Raw genomic sequence first — 21,600 nt, 5'->3', positions numbered from 1 at the left:
AAGTCAATGGGACTGGAGGGGACACAACAAACACAAAACACAAAGAGGACAGATATCTCCCTACTTGGGTGCTAAACACACCTCAGTTCCATGGAAAAACTGACTCTCTGAACCAGGTATGATTCTACTACTTCCATATAGCTGCAACATATGACTTAAGTTATGGTATCATAGGATTTAGAGCTGGAGAGGACCATAGAGGTCACCTATTCCAATTTCATTTTACAGAGGCCTTGGGCAACTATGTAGTATGATACCGAGGCTGAAGTTAGGGAGGCTTGAGTTCAAATTTAGTCTCAGATACCTATTAGCTGTAAGTAACTTGGTTACTTAATCATTGCCTGCCTCAGTTTCCTCAACTGTTGAAAATAATAATACCTACCTCCCAGGGTTACCGTAAGAATCAAATGAGATATTTGTAAAACACCTATTACAGTTATGTGTACATATTTCTATACACATGTGTGTGTGCATACATACTTATTTCCCAAGTAAGTCAGAGATAGAAACAAATATCTTATATTTAACAAAATATCCCTAGCAATACCTTTTGGAGTAGCAAAGAAATTCCCTGAATCAACTGGAATTATTTTGAATATTGCTTGAATGACTCAGGTATGGTATCTGGTTCGAGTACCTTAAAATATGTGATTAGTCCCAAGGAATATTGTCAGGACCATTCTAACCCTCACTTGATCCCTTGAAGAAAAAGAAGCACAGTAACCAATAACAATTTTAGAACAAAAATCTGTGAGAGCATGGGCACATGAGAGAGAGAGAGAGTGTGTGTGTGTGTAAAAATCGAGAATACCATTGCTTGAAGTCCTTCTCTCTTTGTTATTTACTTTGATAGACTGTCTCAAATAAGTGCTCTGCTATTTGATTTACACTTCCTGCTTGGTCTGTTAGTAAAGAATGTTCTAGAAAAGGGATAAAAGCTATATTAGACTCCATGAAGAATATATTATAGGCAAAAGTGGTTCCACAGTTGTTGGGGACTGCTGTTACATTTATATCATATACAGTCAGCAAAAACTTTCCAAAAGAAATCCCTAATTAACCCTAGATCAAAAAGTTCCCAGTGATCCATCACTGTCTGCACCCTGAGGACTTTTCTCTTAGAACAGAATGTTCATTCAGCAAAGGAATATCATGAAGCATTTTGCATCGTGCTTTATACAGTGGGCTGCCATGGTTCTGTGTTAAAATTGTCTCTGACAATTTGTAATTTTCTTCTCCTTTCTCATAAAGTATGTTGAAAACATAACACTCCATATATTTTCTTCTTTGAATGGAAATTCTAGCTTGTTCTATAACAGCAAATGCAATTTTTAAATGCGAAAGAGGCAGGGATTACAGAGCAAAGAGCTCTTTCTTAGGAAGATTTTATGGTGGATGCTTTGTGGATTTAAAAACTGGCATCATATTGTGTTCACTGAAGCTCTGCACAGGAATAGCATTTGAGAGAGGATCCCTCATATCAGTTTATAAACCCTTAGCTGTCAACAAATGTGACTGTGCCATCCAACCTGTGCCTTTAATTAAAGTTTACAGATGTCTTCCATGCTCTTTTCTTTCAACTAGTCCACTCTTCCCACTTCGTTTTGATTCTAGTCTTTTCTTCCAAATGTGAACTCACCTTTAAAATGGATATTTGTCTATCAGAGTTTCTCAAAGTCCTTTTGGTATTTGTTATAATTTAAAGAAAGGTGATATGGTACGGTGGAAATAGTACAACATTTGTAATCAAAGAACTTAGATTTGAATCCTGGCTCTAACAATGACCACCTGGGCAAGTCATTTCACATCTGCCTGTCTCAGTTTGCTCAACTATTAAAAAGAAGATAATAATAGCATCTACCTTCCAAAGTTGTTGTGAGGATGGAATGCGATGATATTTATAAAGCAAATAACATAGTGTCTGGCATATAGTAGATACTACATAAATTCTAGCTATTATTAATATTATTCTAAATTGATGTTCCTGTGATTAATTAATAGAAGGATGAATGAGATGGGGAAGAAAAAAGAGGTACCAGAAATATGATTAAAGGAATCAAAGAATTTAAAGGAAAGATTTAAATAAATGGGGTTAGGGGCGGCTAGGTGGTGCAGTGAATAGAGCACCAGCCCTGGGGTAAGGAGTACCTGAGTTCAAATCTGGTAGCTGTGTGGCCTTGGGCAAGACACTTGACCCCATTACCTTGCAAAAAACCTAAATAAGTAAATAAATAAATGAATGAATGAATGAATAAACAACTAAATAAATAAATAAATGGGAAGGGGAAGGAGAAAGAAGAACCAGAAATATGGTTAAAGGAATCAAAGAATTTATGGGAAAGGGTTAAAAGAAACTGAGTTTATTTAGCTTAGAGGAGAAAAGGCTAAGTTACAGAGAGGGCTTGAAAACTATTCTGCAGGCATATGCAGGATTTTAATAAAACATGGGAAAGATCAGCTATTTCCTGTCTTCAACAGGCTAAATACTCAAAGAAAGGAATTAAGGGAAACAGGAAAATGAATTCCCAACTTTGTGTGTTGACTAGAATGGGTGAATGAAGGAGGTTGTAGAACATTCTTCTCTATAGGTCTTTTTTTTGGCAAGGCAAATGGGGTTAAGTGGCTTGCCCAAGGATATACAGTTGGGTAATTATTAAGTGTCTGAGGTCACATTTGAACTCAGGTCCTCCTGACTCCAGGGCCAGTGCTCTATCTCCTGCGCCACCTAACCACCCCTTCCATAGGTCTTTTAAAAAAGACTAGAAGAATCCTTGAGGTCCTGTGGTCCAAACATTTATTTGATAGATGTAGATGCTGAGGCTCAGAAGGGTGAATTAACTTGATTAACATCACATGGGTTAAAGTCATACAGGAGTAAAATAGTCTAGAAAAGATTTGAACTCAGATTCTTTGACTCAAGAACCAAGGCTCTTTCCATACCATGTGAATTCCAGGCCTTCAGTCTGTGAAATTATTTAGGAATGAATAATTTAGAAAAGGTGATGATGGCCTGGGGATAGAGAAATGGCATCTTAATTTTTTTCTGGCAAAATCTGTGCTTGAGGGACATTATCAGCACTCCAGCTATCATTAGTGCTCATCCCAGTTCCTATCTGGATGAATGAGTCTAAGACTCATTAGAAGTCACTCTGGGCTTTCCTTGACTTGAAAATAATTTCTCTGTGTTGTCATAGGGCAAGGTTTAGGTTGTGCTCATGTTACCTGGATACCTGGTTGTTTTCCTGTTCATTTGGGTCTGCTTTAGAAGAATCAATTAATCTCATCTCTTATCTCTGAGAGAGGTTCCAAAAACCTGCCCCCCCTAGGCTCCCCATTATAGGCCAGTCCACTAAATGGCTCCTCTTGGGTTCAGTTTTCTTTCATAGATAAGTATGTTTCTCCTTAAATGGACACTGAGCTATGCTCACTATCTTGTGACATGACTGAAGGAGTCTCATGACCCAGCAGGTTTTCTTTCCACTGCTAATGATAGTATCTAAAATAAGACTTTTTGAAGGAAGAGCTGGCCAAACCCTCACTCTTTAAAACCCCAAAGGGTCCCCCCATTTAAAAAATGGTGGCTTGGGATTTGCAACTACTTAGTAGATGAGTCTTGTTGCTTTCTCAATCTCAAAAGTCATTCATCTGAACTCAGATTTTAGATCATTTAGTCAAGCGCTGTCCAAAAGTACATCTTATCCACTAAGATAGAGTAAAATAATAGTGTAAATGAGACTGTAAAGAGGACAAGTGTTTCAAGCATTCTCAAGTATTTTAGAAGGACTCATTTGTCTACAAATTAAGGTGTTTTTAATAAATCAGCTTTTGGATATCAAAAAGGTAGCATTTTTAGTCAGTCTATTTAGTTACTTGAACTTCTTGAATGCAATAAAAACAGATATAAAAATAACTCATTTTTTTCCTGCAGGTTATCTTTTTGGCAAGCTCATCTATTGAGAATATCTATGAGAATCAGGAAGGAAGCAAAAAATGCCTCAGCAACCATAGTGGAACTCTTCAGATACCTTATAGCTTAAGCACTTACAATTTACAATTTAAAGACTTCATTTGTTAGAAAGATCTTCAAATCTTTATTCTGAATTTATTGACTTATTTTAGGCACAATTCAAACAAATTGCTTTTTCTAGTTCATAGCAGATAAGAAACAGCAAATAAAAGTGGAATTCGATTCTGTTCCACACAAGCAGCAAGAACATCAACAATATTAAAACATGATAAAAAAGTGGGATGATGGACCCAACAAGAAGAATGAGATGTTTTTGGACATGACAAATGAATGGAATTGTTTATGCTTATGTCTTACAAGGATTGTGATTTTTCTTTTCTTTATTTTTTTTTTGGTGAAGATGTGATATTTAGGGAAAAGAGTCAGTGATAGCACTGCCAAAAAAAAAAAACAAAATGAAAGAAAAATGTTAAATACACCAAAGAAAACAGAAAGAAGATCAGAAGGAAACACAGATAAGTAGGACAGCTTTGAGGTGAATGTTGAATTTATTATATATATATATATATATATATATATATATATATATATATTTGGAAAAGCAAACTACATAACAGAAATGTATAATTTCATATGTGTCCCCTTCACCCCCTTTTCTGTTCTGATTTGTTAAGGGGAAAGATTCTCTCTTTTTTGTTATTCATCAAATCCAGAATACAATTTTGAAAAACACAATAAATAATGTTCATAATTATGAAGATTGTTAGAGGTTGACAAGAACTCAATTATTATCTAATTCGACCTACAATTTTTCAGATAAAGAAAATGAGGTCAAGAGATTTTTTTGTGGCTTGCCCAAGGCATCACAGTTAGTTAGTACTAAAGTTAGGATTCAAACTTAACCATTCTGGTCTTGGATTCTTTCTGTTAGATGACAACTCTAACCAGAAAAGGCAAGGATATTGAACATCCTCCTTTTAAAAAGACAGGAAAGTTTGCAACATATTTTAGAGAAATTATTATCCAAAATGGTTAAAATGTTTTCAAATTGGCATTTACGAGAATAAACTGAAATTATCTGGAAAGTTCACAAGTATGTCTCTTCATTTCTATGACAATGTTGTATGATCAACTACAACTGTATTTTCCCAAACAAAAATAATAACAATAGTAATTATTATTATGCTAAAAAAGCTTGTACTCCTACTGCATATCCAGCTATCTTTACTAGTTGCTTAGTTAGTCTGAATTATTAGTTTTATAATTTTGTTTTCACTATAAATTCATCACAATGAGTTAAATCCAAACACTAAGCCAATCTTCAAACATATGGTAATTGCAACATTCCATTGCTATTCCTAGGTTTTATGTTGCATAATTATTTTTAAAATATATTTTTATTTTTCTTTAATTATAAAAATATCTTTATCAAAGTCCTTCTTTGATATCCTATAGGGCAAAGAAAGAAGCCTCAGTTCTCCAAGACCCTGTCAGCAGAATGGAAAGTCTGATAGATCTTATCAAGCTGGAAAGGCTTTGAGTACAAACCTTTTAACAGTTTGACTACAGAATTAATTATAGTTTTACGGGGGGGGGGGGGGGGGGGGGGGGAAGTACTATTGGTATGGTAAAAATAGGTAGTATTTATATAACACTTTAAGAATTCCAATTTGTTCAGATGTTTCAGTCATATTCAACTCTTCATGATCCCATTTGGGGTTTTCAAGGCAGAATAGTTTGCCATTTCTTTCTATAGCTCATTTTCCCAATGAGGAACTGAGGCAAATAGGGTTAAGTGATTTGCTCAGGACATAGCTAGTGTCTGAGACCAGATTTGAACTTAGGAAGATGAAACTTCCCAGTTCCAAGGCCAGCCCTTTATCTACTGTGCCATCTAGCTTTCCTAAGATTTGCAAAGCACTTTATAAATATTATCTTATTTTATTCTCAACAAAACCTAAAGAAGCAGGGACTAATATTAAGCTCCTTTTTATTTTATTAATTATTTATAGAAACTGAGGCATGACTTGGCAGAGTCATACAATTAGTAAGTATCTGAGACCTTGGGAGGGTAGAGACCATCTCTAGTCTCCTGGGTATATCTGGTCATTGAACCTTGATGATTTTGAAGGAGAAAGTGAAACTGCTGCACAGTCCTTCCTCACTTAAATCAAATTCATTTGCAAGTTATGACATCACCTTCCTGATGTTTTGGTCTTCTCTGAGAAGGTAGAACAAACAGCAATAATATCAGTGACTGAATATGAACTCAGGTCTTCCTGAGTTTGAGTCCAGTGCCACCTACTTTAAGTATATTATTTAACTAATTATAATACATTAAAAAAAATTTGCAGGCCTATTACATAATGCTAAATCATGGGTATTCACATTTTCTACTATGTACCATAAGATCAAAATCCTTTCATGTGGGAGATATTTTAGCTTTTTGTTAGCAATGAAAAGTATAACCTGTCAGCTATATGATTATGTTTAATTTTTTTCTCGAGTCCTTATTGGATGTGATAATATTTACACAAACTACCTCATATGGTATTGTAAAATTTTAAAGTACTTTAGAAATATGAATTATTATCAAAAATACAGATTTCTAAGGCTTTAAAAATCACATAAACTTCATTTGAATAAAAAGTATTTACTTATGCACTTAGTGTTTGTTAGTGCTTAATTCTGTCTGGGGACCGAGAATCCAACATTCAACATTCAACATTCAACTGAACAAATTGGAGTTCTTAAAGTGTTATATAAATACTACTTATTTTTACCATACCAATAGTACTTTTTTTTCCCCTGTAAAACTATAATTAATTCTGTAGTCAAACTGTTAAAAGGTTTGTACTCAAAGCCTTTCCAGCTTGATAAGATCTGGCAGACTTTCCATTCTGCTGACACAGTCTTGGAGAACTGAGGCTTCTTTCTTTGCCACAATAGGATATCAGAGAAGGACTTTGAAGAAGATATTTTATAATTAAAAAAGAATAAAATAAAGAACCATTCTAAAAAACTTTAGGGTATATATGATCCAAGTAAATCTTAATTGTGACTCCTTGTGTACATCGCTAGTGGTCCAGTCTTCCCATTTTCAAGATCAGCCCTTTAGTTGTCATGCCCGGTCGCTCCTCACCTTCCCTGTAGTAGGCACTTAATGAATTCTTCTGAAATGAATTAAAGTTAAATGACTTGCCCAAAGACATACAACTAGTAGAGAAGCAGTTCAAACTCAGACCTAAGCTTTTTAAAGATATTTTCCCTGGAATTCTAGGGTGGAGGCAATGAGTCAGAAGGTACAAGGGGGAAAAAAAGCCTGAATCTGTTCCATATGAATCCAAAGCCAAGAGAGGAGTTTGCTCTAGACTAGTAAGGAGAAAACATTTCAAAATCTTTGAATCAGTCTCATGATGGTCTAAAGTGTTTCAATAAAAAGCATTTCAAAAATATATAAATAAATATAAAATGAAATATAAAATTAAAATGTCTATTTTTTTGAATAATATTTGATTCTAAATGAAATTGCAACCCCATCTGCCATTTTATGGCACTTTTGAGACTGCTAGTTGGCATCCATAGTTTACTTTTATATGAATGAACTAATTGCAGTGCAGTTTAAAAAAAAAAAGAAAAAAACTCAAAGTGACCTAATGCCACTCCCTCTTCAGAGAGCAAAGAATAATCTCTCCCGTTACTAAAACACTAAAAATGTTACCAAGATGAAAAAAAGACATTCATTCAAATCTGAGTCACTGGCACAACTATTTTGTAGCGATGAGCCAAATGTTAATAGGACACGTCTTTATCAAACTGGACTGTTCTCCATACATAACCGTTTATATCTCACCCCCAGTCTTTGAACAAGTCCATTCCCACCTCCAGAATGCTCTAATTTCATAGAAAGCTCTGCTCAGATGCTATCCCTTAGCCAGGGCCTTGTTTGATGCCAATCTTGCCCACTCTCGCTAGAGTACCTCCTCCTTGAATATCTTTTGATAGACTTTGTAATTACTTGTGTACGTGTTGATCTTCTCCCCTGCCCCATCTCCAACTAACCCTTACAAAATATAAACTCCTTGAGCGGAGCAACTGTTTTCCTTTTGTAGTTGTATATATCCATAGTGCTTTACTATAAATAGGCATTTGATAAATATTTTTGAAAGGCAGCTAGGTGGCACAGAGAAGAGTTCAAACCTGTTCTCAAATACTTATTAGCTATGTGATCATGGACAACTCACCCTTGTTTGCCTCAGTTTCCTCATCTGTAAATTGAGTTGGAGATGGAAAAGACAAAAAACTCCAGTATCTTTTTCAAGAAAAACCCAATTGGTGTCATACATTAAGGATGTCCATTGTCACTTATTCAATATTGTATTAGAAATGCTAGCTATAGCAATAAAACATATAAAAATTGAAGGAATAAGAATAGACAAGAGACAAAACATAGATAACAACTATGACTTTTTGAAGATGACATGATGGTATATTTATAGAACCCTAAAAGGACTGGCTAAAATCTAATTGAAACAATGAACAACTTTAGCAAAGTTGCAGGATATAAAATAAACCTACGTAAATCATCAACATTTCTATCTTTTACTTACAAAACCCATGAGGAGATGGAAAGAAATTCCACTTACAATAACTGCAGACAGCATAAAATAACTTGGAAGTCTGCCTGCCAAGATACACATAGGAACTATATGAACACATAAAAGTCATATACTTTATTCAGAAGGAGTCAAAAATAGATGTCAGTAGTTCAATACAATAAAGATTATGAATGTTATTAATAGGAGAACCTATTTACTCTTACTTTTCATAAGTTCTAACAACTTGGCTATCTCTTTTTCAAGACTTAGAATCTTTAAAGCAGCAAATTAGAAGAGGGAAAACAGTGTTGTAGGCAGATTTATTGACAGCATCTTGGAGGGCCAACTGATGAACTGATAGAAAGAGAAGAAACAGAACAACTATAAAAAGCAGACATAATAACATTGAAAAAGCATCTGGTATTACTTAGTATATACACAAACAACTCTAAAGCCTTATTTTATGACATAGTATTATAGCTAATGATCATAATAATGACCAATAAATATTTACTACTTCTCATTCACAAAATACATTTTATAGTTTAAGCAAAATTATTAAAAATTAAGAAATATTTGTTACTTAAAGGGATAAACCCTCATCTCTTTAGAAAAGTTATAATTTTCCCCTACTTTATTTTTTTCAATTAAATGCAAAAGGAGTTTTCATCCATTTGCAAGCTTATGGGTTCCACCTTCTCTTTCCTCCCCCCCTCCCCATGTCAAGCAAGCAATCTGGTATAAGTTGCACATGTACAATCATGTTTAACATATTTCCATATTAGTCATGTTGTGAAAAAAATAATTCTTAATAGCTAAAGTTTTTAACTATAGTATTTGCTTATTTAAGCTGTGTATCTAGTACAAAAACATGGTTTTTATTAAAATAAGTAAAATGACAGAGATAGGTAGGACTAAGGGAAAAAAGTTGGTCTCCAGCCATCTCCAAGTATGACCCTGGACTAATCACAGTCTTTAGTGCTCCTAGGAAGTTCTAAAACTATGAGATGCATAAGAATTGCTGCTTTATAAAGGTAGAGGGAGACTCACTTACCAAAACCAATGAAATCCCAGATCTCAACCAAAAAAAAAAAAAAATAGGAAGATATTTTAAATTGAGAGAAGGGTAGAAATGAGTTTCATTGAAATTATCAGTTCATCTACAGTCACATCTTCTCTGGTGAAAGAACACATCTTCTTGGATAAAGGCATACATTCATGTCTATTCTTTGCCACTCTGTCTATACACATATGACACAAATAGCTTTAAGAGATAAAGGCTGCTTCTTTAAAAACAATAGTTGATATTTATATAGAAGAGCAGACTGATTTTCAAAGACAGAGGAACTAGAGAACAAATTGCCAACATTTTCTGGATTATGGAGAAGGTTAAGGGAATTCCAGGAAAAAAATATACTTCTGTTTCATTGACAACACTAAAGCCTTTGTGTAAATCTTCAAAGAGATGGGAGTAAGAGATCATCTTATTTATTTTCTGAGGAACCTGTACAAAGGCCAGGAAGCAACAGTTAGAATTGAACATGGAACAAATGATTGGCTTAAGATTGGAAAAGGAGTATGCTAAGACTGTATATTGTCACCTGACTTACTTAACTTATATGCAGAGTACATCATGTGAAATGCCAGTCAGCATGAATCAAAAACTAGAATTAGCAATCTCAGAAATGAAGACAATAGCATTCTGACAGCAGAAAATGAAGAGGAATTAAGAAGTCTCTTGATTAGGGTAAAAGAGGAGAGTGTAAAAGCTGATCAAAAACCTCTAATAATCTTGGCAACTGATTGCATCACTTCCTGGCAAATAGTGGGAGAAAAAATGGGAGCAATGTCAAATTTTATATTCTTGGGCTCAAAGATCACTGCAGGTGGCAAATGCAGTCATAAGATTTTCTTCTTTTTCTTGGAAGAAAAGCAATGGCAAATCTGGACAGCATACTAAAAAGCAGAGACATAACCTTGTTGACAACAGTTCATGTAGTCAAAGCTATGGTTTTCCCAGTAGCAATGTAAGATTGTGAGAAATGAACTATAAGGAGAGAATTGCAGAATCAATTTTCAAGTTGTGGTGCTAAAGAAGACTTTTGAGAGTCCCTTGGACAGTAAGAAGGTAAAACCAGTCAATACTTAAATTTTGGAATTTTTTGACTTTGTTTTGTTTTCCCCAAATAAACCTGATCTTTAAAGTTCAAAAGAAAAAAAGAAGAAATTAATTCAGGCTATTTACTGAGTCAGATATTGGAACTAAAGCTTAAATACTTTGGTCACATAATGAGAGGACTCATTGGAAAAGATCTGATTTGGAGAAAGATTGAAGGCAAAAGGAAAAGGCAGAGTATGAGATAGACTGATATACAGTACCATGAAAATAATAAACATGAACTTGGACAGACTTCAGGTGATAATGGAAGACAGAAGTTTCTGGTGTGCCATGGTCCTTAGAGTCATGAAGAACTTGACATGATGGAACCACTGAACAACAGCATTTTAAAAGTTAATAAAAACATTTTACATGCATAATCCCACTTATGTTTTCCAAAACCCTCTAAGGTAGATACCACAGATACTGGAAACTGAGGCTCAGTAGGATTACAAGACTTGTCATTATCATATAGCTAACAAGTGTCAGAGGTGGGCTTTAAAATCAAGATTTGCATACTTTGATCTTAATAATTTATCCATAATGCCATGTTCCTATGACATAAGAATACCAGAAACAACACTATGTCAGACCCATGTTCTACTTACCCCAAGACTTACTTACCCTTGGTCCATCCAAGGACTAATGTATAATGTTCAAAAAAATTGTAGTTTTCTCACATGACATCATTTTCAGAGATAACAAACCTATCCCAAATATTCCTAATTTCCACTAATTTCCAAACATGGATTTATTATTTGTGAATTTATTTCCCTGCTTCCCAAAATTGCTTGTATTTTTAACCTGAAAAGTACTTAAAGTTATCAAAACAACACATTATTTCAGGAAAACATCATTCAGCTATAACTGTTTGACAGTGAGCAAAGTTTAACTTTAAATATGTGGGGACAATTTAGAGTTCTCTGTGCATCTTTATTTCCCTGGTCTCCCAGTGTCAAATATGCAACCAAGTCTTTCTTAACATGACCAGGTAACTGAAGAGAATGGAAGAGATGAAAAAGGAGGAGAAGGAGAAGGAGGAAGGGGGGGGAATGAAAAGAAAGGATGAGGTAATAAGGAAGGAACACAAAGAGAAATGAAAAGAAAATAAGGGAGGAAGCCAAAAAAGGAAAAGACAAGATGAGTGTAAAAGAAATATGTAAGGAGGGTTAGGGTTAGAAAAGGAGGGGAATGGAGACAAAAAACAAAAAGGAAACTTCCAAGGGAGCTAGAAGCGAAAAGAGATCAAGGATTTAAAGGAGAAGGAGAACCAGAAGTAGAAAAGCTGGAAGACCAGGAATACAAGCTTATAGGGAGGGTACTAGAAGCATAAACCCCCAAAGGGTCACATTTATACCTATAAATTTCTATTATAGGGACAGGGTATGAATCTTTTATTTTATTGGTGTAGGGAAGTGCCAGATGAGGAAATTCCCTTTACCAATGCAGACCAGAACCTTTTCTGCAACTTACAGTCTTGGGGAGTGGCCTAGAGCACTGAAAGGTTGTGATTTGCCCCAAATTATATAGCCATGGAGGTCAGAAGTTAGACTTTAACCCAGGTCTTCTGGGCTTTGAGGCTACCACTATATCAAGCCTGTATAATTTGTCAAGAATATAGTCTTGCATACAAAATCAACATTCTTCTTTCCTGTAATTTATTCTTTGTCTTTTTTAATGCCCAGAACATATTCTTAACAATGGGCTTTTTGGTTCTATGTACTCTAGAGATGTACGAGGTCCATATATTTAAAAATTGAGTGAGTAAAAGAGAGGTCTGTGGTTCTCATTTTCTGTAACTATTCTTTGCCATACTATTTTTTAAAAAAATTTTCATTGTCATCCACTAAAAGAAAATATGGTTTCTGGACTGAATGATTTATTTTCCACTTTAACATAATTCTTAAAGGTTTGCATTATTTTCCCAAATAGTGCTAATACTTTAGACTGACATTAACTCAGATCAACTCAACTAACATTTAGTCTGTACCCACCAAGTGTCCAGGTACTATACTAAATAAGAGAGAAAAATAAGGCTCTCTCTGCCCTCATGAACTTATATTATGCTGAAAGGATTCAACCAGCAAATTAATTTGAGCTTTATTCCTGCCTTTCTTTCCCCACTACCATCATTTCTTTGTTTCCTCGCTCCATTCCCCAACAGAACTTTCCCTTGTAACAAAGAAAAAAGTTAAATAAATATCTGACAGTTTGTATAACATTCTTTATGTCCTCTGCAGAGAGGAAATAACACAGGATAATTTGAGGCAGTAGAGAAAACTAACAAATGAGGGAAATCAGGAAAAGCTAAAGGAAAAGGACTATGGACGAAGAACAAGAGAATGAGAAAGGAGAATACAAAACAGGACAATAGGACTTTACAAGATTTCACAGCTCCTATTTTCATTTATTCTCACAGTATTCCTAGGAAGTGAGAAAGAAAAGTATTAGTATCACTTCCATTATATAGATGGGGAAAATGAGAGATTGTTCAAGGGATTTAGAAGTGGAACCAGGACTAGAATTCAGTTCTTCTTCCTAGTCTATGGCTCCATTCACTTGACAATTAAATTAATATTTCTTTCTTTTTCTTAGGTTTTTTTGCAAAGCAGATGGGGTTAAGTGGCTTGCCCAAGGCCACACAGCTAGGTAATTATTAAGTGTCTGAGACCGGATTCGAACCCAGGTACTCCTGACTCCAGGGCCGGTGCTTTATCCACTACGCCACCTAGCCGCCCCTTAATATTTCTTTTTAATTTAATTGATAATCACTAACAAATTTAATATTTCAATATTCAAAGAACAAGAAAGAGGCTTGCATTAGAAATTGTGAAGTTGTTAGTTGTTTTTGATTTTATTTTACCAATAATATGTTTGTAATATTATATATATAATATATTGACCTGGTCCTTTTTGTGTGTGTGTGTGTGTGTGTGTGTGTGTGTGTGTGTGTGTGTGTAGATATAGTTACATATCCATCTACATATACATAAACACATATGTTCAAAAACATTTTTAAAAGTAATAACGATGGGGCGGCTAGGTGGCGTAGTGGATAAAGCACCGGCCCTGGAGTCAGGAGTACCTGGGTTCGAATCCGGTCTCAGACACTTAATAATTACCTAGCTGTGTGGCCTTGGGCAAGCCACTTAACCCCATTTGCCTGGCAAAAATCTAAAAAAAAAAGTAATAACGATATTGTTCTAATTGTGTCCCTTTCTGTGCCTTTTTGGGTTTTTTCTGTGCATTAAAAAATGTTTTAATGGTACCCTTGATGTCTGTCTATTATTGACCACCATTAACCTTATCCTTTTTTTTTTTTAGTTTTTTGCCAGGCAAATGGGGTTAAGTGGCTTGCCCAAGGCCACACAGCTAGGTAATTATTAAGTATCTGAGACCGGATTCGAACCCAGGTACTCCTGACTCCAAAGCCGGTGCTTTATCCACTACGCCACCTAGCCGCCACCCATTAACTTATCCTTCCCAGAAATCCTCTCTTATAACAGATACAGTATGTATAGTCCAGCAAAACAAATAAATATATTTTTATAGGTGAATGACAACCAATTAACACAGTGCCTACCATATGTCAGATTCTCTGTTAGATCTAGAGATACCAAGACTACATAAATCATTTTTATCCTCCAGGAATTTATATGACCTGGTCACAGGTTACTCCTCTCCCTTCCTCCCTTCCCCAGTTCTTCAACCAAACCCAACAGCTATTAGAAGGTATTTTGATATTTGAACTAGCATTGTTATCAAAGTGCAATTAAAAATCCTCTTTGGGGGCAACTAGGTGGCATAGTGGATAAAGCACCGGCCTTGGAGTCAGGAGTACCTGGGTTCGAATTCGGTCTCAGACACTTAATAATTACCTAAATGTGTGGCCTTGGGCAAGCCACTTAACCCCATTTGCCTTGCAAAAAACCTAAAAAAAAAAATCCTCTTTGGATCACTGAGACACTCTTTTCTCTTGACTGGCTAAGAGAGAAATGAACCTCTCCAGAAAGTCCTTTGGTGTAAAATGAGCTGGAATTTCATCTCACTCTGCTAATGCTGCCCAGTCTGATCTTCTCCAAGAGACTCTAAACTGTGCCTGCCTCTCCTGCCAGGTGTCTGATTGTTCCCAAGAAGGATAGTTTCTTTTTGCCTTTCCCTCCTTCACTTACTGCAGCTGTTTATGGGCAGTTGGTTCCTTCAGTGAGCTGATATTCCTCCCTGTCTTGTAAACATTCCCTCTATTACCCTTCCATTACTCATAGTTTGAAAATCATTTTGACTCTTGTAACATAATTATGCTAATGTTGGATGAGTCACTGGGAGCAGGAGTGGGGCTCGACTCAGCTCCGAGCTGCAGGCTCTCCTCAATTTTGGACTGTTACAGTGCCCTGGTCATTACCAAAAAATACTCCTGCAGGGGGAGAGAGGGTCACTCATCTATAATGATAATGTCCCCCTGGGCAGTTTCACAGAGGTCGCCAAATTAGATTGTTCTGAGACATAAAAGGCGTTAGAGAAATATCATTTAACCTGGGGTTAACGAATTTATTTACATAAAGGAGAAATAAATTGAAATTGGAAGAATTTCTATGGAGGTTTTCATGATTTCCCTGGGGATCTGTCCTGACAAGTAATTTTGTTATTACCATCACAATTAGTTATCTTTATGGGCTCTTCAAAGTGCTGGAAGGGGAAGGGAAATGGCAGTAGAAGAGAAGGATAGGTTCCTGGAAAGTTTAAAAAGATTCCAGTTTTTGTTTGGTTTGTTTGCTTGCTTTTTAACTGTTAGTAATATGTGTGTGTGTGTGTGTGTGTGTGTGTGTGTGTGTGTGTGTGTGTGTGTGTGTGTGTATATATATATATATATATATATATATATATATATTGTAACAATAATGAGAGGAATCATGGTAGAGCATCCCTTGGAATTTAGGGAAGATCTGAGGTCAAATCCTATTCTATGATCATGGGAAAGGCATTAAGTTCTGTGTCCCAGGTAAGTTTACAGATAGATGCCTCAGTGGACATTTTCCAAATCAGGATTACCCTTGTGAAGAAATCACAGATCCAGACTTAAAAAAAATTAAAATAATGATCATAGTAAAGTGCTCTCTCTTCTTGTTTCCCTAGATTCTACTGCTCCAAGAATAGTCTGTCTTCCTAGAATGTGTAGCTTAGTGTAAATACTTGGGAGTTTGGGAAGAGGTGGATTTAAACGATTAGCTATGTGACCTGGGGCAAGTCATTTAACTTCCCTTTTTCTCGGACAAAATGTGGAGTTTGGATTCAGTGACTACCAGATCTTTCTAGTCCTAAATCTGTGATTCTTCAATCTTTTTATATATCTGATCCTCCCCTTCATCCCTCTTCACTTGAGGATAGGATCTGTATCAGTTTTTCATTCTAGGATTCCCAGCACCATGTTTTACAAATATTTAAGTGGATTGCTAATGCTTAAAAACTTTATTCCTTTAAACTCTATTCGGCTTTGTAAACAAAAGATGGAAAATAGTGTATTGGATAAAAGTTGGGCCTTGGAATCAGAAAAACTAACCTAGGTTCAAGACCTACTACCTCTTTTATTTGTGTGATCTTGGACAAGTCACATTAAAGCTCGAAAGAATATAGATGGTTAATGCCCTGTCAAGTGGGAGGAATTTAGTAATCCCTACATTGATGAATTTACCTGCCCCCCACACCCCACTACCACTAACACCACCCCCACCCCCACTACCAATAGCAAAGGTAAAGTATTCTCATCCTCATTTTAGAGATGAGAAAACTGAGGATAAGAGAAACTGCTAATAATTCTTTTAAGGAAGTTTTCAGACTCAAGATTTTTATTTTGTTTGTTAAGTTTTAATAAAAAGGCTCATACTCTTCTGATCACACTATAACTTGTCCAAAAGCCCACTGGCATGGATGGAAGGCAATGCCTCACTCCTGTGTAAAAGGCAGGACAGGGCAGAGATGGTGAGACCAGAAAAAGAGTTTTCAATCTCCTCAGGCTAAGAAAACTCTTTAGAAGCTTCTGGATTTGAGCTTTGAGAGAGAAATTGTCCCTATCTCCAGTTTACTATATTAGATACTTAGGGGAATTTCCCCTTGGGTGAGATCTGAGACTATCTCTTGGTCAAGTTATCTCACTCCCAATGGCAAACCTCCTTCATTCTGTATTGTCTGGTATACAGTCTCCCATGTATACTTTTGTTTCGCTATTCATTTGGACAAATGGATTTCTTTGCTATCTGCTATATGTGTGTTTTTTGTGAAATTAGCATCTGGTGGGAAGTAAGCCAAATCTTGGCTATAAAGCAAGTAGTCCTTCTGTCCTCATTTTTAAACAATAATCAGAGGTTTAGTATGAATCTGAAAATCATATTTCCTTGACTAATAATATTTAAGGAAGTAGACAGATATAATTCTAGCCTGATACCCCTCTTTCTATACAGTAGAGTGTCCAAGTTTCTGGCCCCAACCTCCAGCTTCTCCTCCTTGCAGGAAATAAGTCTCCCTTAGAGAAAGATGAGGAAATAAGAAGCTAGAGATATCTACCCTGTCTCCCTTTGAGTCACATAATGACATGTAATTCTACATGGAGGAACAGCTTTCCATTTCCTAATTGCACTAAAATTCAAAGGAAGTAGGAGTTGGGTAAATAAATACTACTTTCTTTGCTGAGTGCTCCTTCCTGGTCACATAGCACTGGTATCTGTTCCCTTTCTGGTAGCAAAGTAAAGAAAGGAGAAAAGTCGGGGACCTATTTTCCTCTTTCTAGGTCTGTTTTAAGGGTCAGTTACAATAGCTCAATAGTTATTATTCTTTTCTCACTGCTGGGAATTAAGTAAAAGATGCCTTAAATTTTCCTGGTATCATGACAGGATATATTATTTAGCCTTGCTCCTCCCAACCTCTAGATAATCACTTAACACACTTCCCATTCCCCTATTCCCTTCTAACTCAGAGAATTGAGACTATAGTATTATGGTATCCATCCTTAGAGAATCAAAGAATTTCAACTGAAGCGAACCTCTTACTTTTAAAGATGAGGAAACTGAAATCCAATGAGTTTCAGTGACTTGCCCAAAATTATATTTGCTGTTTGTTCTCATTCTCAAAGAAGACTATGATATCAGGGAAGTGATGCCATGGCATGCAAATGAATTGAATTTAAGTGTAGGAGTGCTGTGCTAAATCACCAGACTCATTTTCTCCTGTGGAGCTATCTGGGTTCAGTGGCCAGAAATGGATTAAGATGACTGAAATGGCCCTGGATACAAGGCAATCAGGGTTAAGTGACATACCCAAGGTCACACAGCTAGTATAAGTCAAGTGTCCGAGACCAGATTTGATGTCAGGTCCTTTTAACTCTAGGGCTAGTGCTCTTTTCATTGCAACAACTAGCTGCCTCACACAGTTAGTTAGTTTATGGCAGAGCCAAAATTAGAACCCAAGTCATCCCTTTACTGTGTTTTTCACTCTACCATCCTACCTGCCTTGTTCTTCCCATGTTACTGAGAACTAACAATCTCACATAAGCAACCAAGAAATTTCACATGATCTATGAACCATAGAATAGGAGACTGAGACCTAAAAAAGAGAGGTCACTAATATAACAGGAACTTAAACCAAGTTCCTCTAACTTGAAATCAAATACTCCACCACACCGCTAAACATCATGTAATTACCTAATCAATCTATACAACTAATCCAAATGATTATGTCACTAGATCCCTGGGTCCCCAAAAGAAGTAGGCTAGTCTTGACTCAGATGATCACAATGAAAATATGAATAATTACATTGCAACCCCATTATATTATGGTTCATGATAACACAGACATGTCTATAACTTAGTCATATCTTCAATCTACAATAGCCATTAAAGTACTAGCTATAGTTAACTAGTTAATCGATTACATTGTTTGGGTTTTAGTCCCGTTTCCCAAAGAAATCCCACTAAAGTTTGTATCCTTGTAATTTTCCAAGCCAAACTACTGTAGCTCTGCCATTTAACATCCTACTTAATCAATTCATTTTTTTTTTAAATTAAGCTGCCTCTTAGGGGAGCATCCTGCTTAGCTTTGAACAACTGACCTACTGAAATGTTTCCTTGGTAGCCGTTTTGTTAGGAAAATATGTCGACACAGCCTAAATATTCATTGTTGCCCCATAAGGGTTTACCGGTAAAATACCATTATAATTTAGCATTCCCCCACACCACCCCAGAGACAACTCAATGGTCAGGACTCACATTTCCGAGAGTGGTAACAGTTAATCCTTAGGAAACTGTAGCACAGCCCACCCAGAGGAGGATTTTCCCTCTGGTCACAGTTGCCCAACTGCTCTCTTTAAATTTATCCTCGAAGTACTGTTGATCACCTAATTCTTACCCCACCTCCCCTCCTTCCCACCCCTCAAAGTAACCAATTGCTGTTACTATATTAAGTGGCAATATGATGTCATGTCATAGGTGACTAAACAAACTAAGGTTTCTCTGAGAGCCATAAGCTAAATATGACATCTCTCTATCATCTTGACCTTAACTTTCCCAGTGTGAGTAAGCTGAACAAGGGGCTCAATTATCAAGTTCAGTGCCCCAATCCACAAATAACCATCTATGACCAATATCTAAGTCTGAAAATCTGTGGGGTTATGTGGAGATAGATGGATAAATAGATATTGATAGATGATAGATAGAAAGATAACTAGATAGATGGATAGATGGATTGATATAGATGGACAGATAGATGGATAGATTGATATAGATGGATAGCTAGCTAGCTAGCTAGATGATAGGTAGATAGATGATAGCAAATAGATATATAGTTAGATAAATAGATAAACAAGATAAGCAGATAGGTGGATGGCTGGATAGAGGAATAGGCAGATATATGGATAAATAATCCTCAGAACATATTTACATATATGTATTTATAGCCAGAAGTATTCAAGGTATATGTGCATATATATATAATAAAATATAAATTTGTATACATAGTATATATTATATATTATAAATTTAAAGGATTTGAGGATTAATGTTCATAATCATGGCTAATAATGATATGATGTGGTCTGTAAGCAGATCTATTTATGACAAGATCTGATTTAAATTTTTTTTCACAAATTGGATAGAAAACATTTAGTCAAAAAAAAAATTACTCTTTTCCTTCTTCTCTGTCCCCATAGAGAACTTAGCACAAGGTTCTAATAATAGCTAACTATATAAAGAAACAAACATACATATGTGTGTGTGTTTGGTCTTCATTTAGAGAAGCTCCAGTGTAGAAAACTATAAATACATACGTATAGGTCACAATTGTGAATTCTCAAGGCGGAAACTCTAGGAATGTAGAAAAGTAACTCATTTATTTTTAAGGTTTGTTTGGATTTTTTTTTTTTGGTCTCCTCAATGCAGCACAGTGCCTGTCACATTGTTGTTTAGTCAGTTCAGTCATGTCTGGCTCTTTGTGACACCCTGTATGAGATATTCTTGGCAAAGATTCTGGAGTGGTTTGCCATTTCTTTCTCCAATATATTTAAGGTAAACAAAGGTTAAGTGATTGACTCAGTGTCAGACAGCTAGTGAGTATCTGAGGACAGATTTGAACTCAGGTTTTCCTGACTCCAGGTTCAGCAGTCTAAACACTGAACTACCTAGCTACCTCTGTGCGTGATACAAAGTAAGCATTAAATAAATGCTTATTGATTGATTGATTTAGCATTTGTCAGAGGCCAAACTTAGGTCTTGATTCCAAAGTCAATCTTCTATCCATCATACCATGATGCTTTTCCAAACTTTTTTGGCTTACCTTAGTTGAACCTTTGAACAAATCTGTGAGGTAGGTACTCTAGGTGTTATAATCCCCCATTTTACAGATGAGAAAATTGAGACCCAGAAAATTAAAGTGACTTAATTATCCAAAGTCAGAGCCAATATCAGCAGCAGAATTTTAGCTGAAGTTTCTAGTATCTCCTTGTCAGTGTTGTCATCTCTCTGTCATTATTCTCCTTCAAGGTTTGAAATCACTTTCTCTATAAAAATTTTCAGTATTGAAAACTCAGGCTAGACTTTATACTTCTTTGAAGATATTTTACCTTCTTATATAAATTTATATAATTTATATAAACTTATCCTTATATAAACTTATCCTTATAAACTTATCCTCATCTTTTACCTCAAAATAATTTGTTCCTGAAATATATTTCCTTGTCTGTTCATTCTTTGTGGGTTTAGATTTGTCTGTCTTGGAGTACAAGACCTGGAAGGACAGGAACTACGCTTGTGAAGTTTTCTTTCTTCAGAGCCAAAGTCAGCAAAGTCCAAGACTCCCCTCAATTCTTACTATAATGAGTCATCATGGTGTGGAGGTGACCCTGAGCTCTTTAAGGCTTGGCCAGCTAAGCACAAGCTCTGGCAGATTCTATGGAAAGTTTCTGACTACAGGCACAGTGATGGACTCAGAAGTTGTCATCCAAGGATCAGTCTAGCTAATTTTGGATAGGTTAATCACTAGAAAATTGGCCACCAGGTAAAGATTGATTTTTGGTTTTTTGTTTTTTACTATAACAATGTATGAGAAGTGTTCACTTAGATTAAAAAATGTAGTAAGGATTTATTAACTGCCTACTTTGTACTAGGGTATTATAGAGCTGGGTATTATAGATATAAAGGCAAAAATGATGTCATTCCTGCCATCAAGAAATCTTCATCTTAAAATATGGAAATATAATATATTAATATGAGTTAGAGAGTGATAGAAGTATATAAGAAATCTTGACAAAGTAGGAAGAGAACACATAGCTAGGAACAGTAAGGAAGAAAACATGGAGACAATGGTATCTCAGTGAATAGAACCTTGAAAGAAGAAAT

This window comes from Macrotis lagotis, chromosome 2 (genome assembly GCF_037893015.1).
Source record: "Macrotis lagotis isolate mMagLag1 chromosome 2, bilby.v1.9.chrom.fasta, whole genome shotgun sequence".
In the NCBI taxonomy this organism is placed as follows: domain Eukaryota; kingdom Metazoa; phylum Chordata; class Mammalia; order Peramelemorphia; family Peramelidae; genus Macrotis; species Macrotis lagotis.
Note: the sequence above shows the minus strand (reverse complement) of the source record.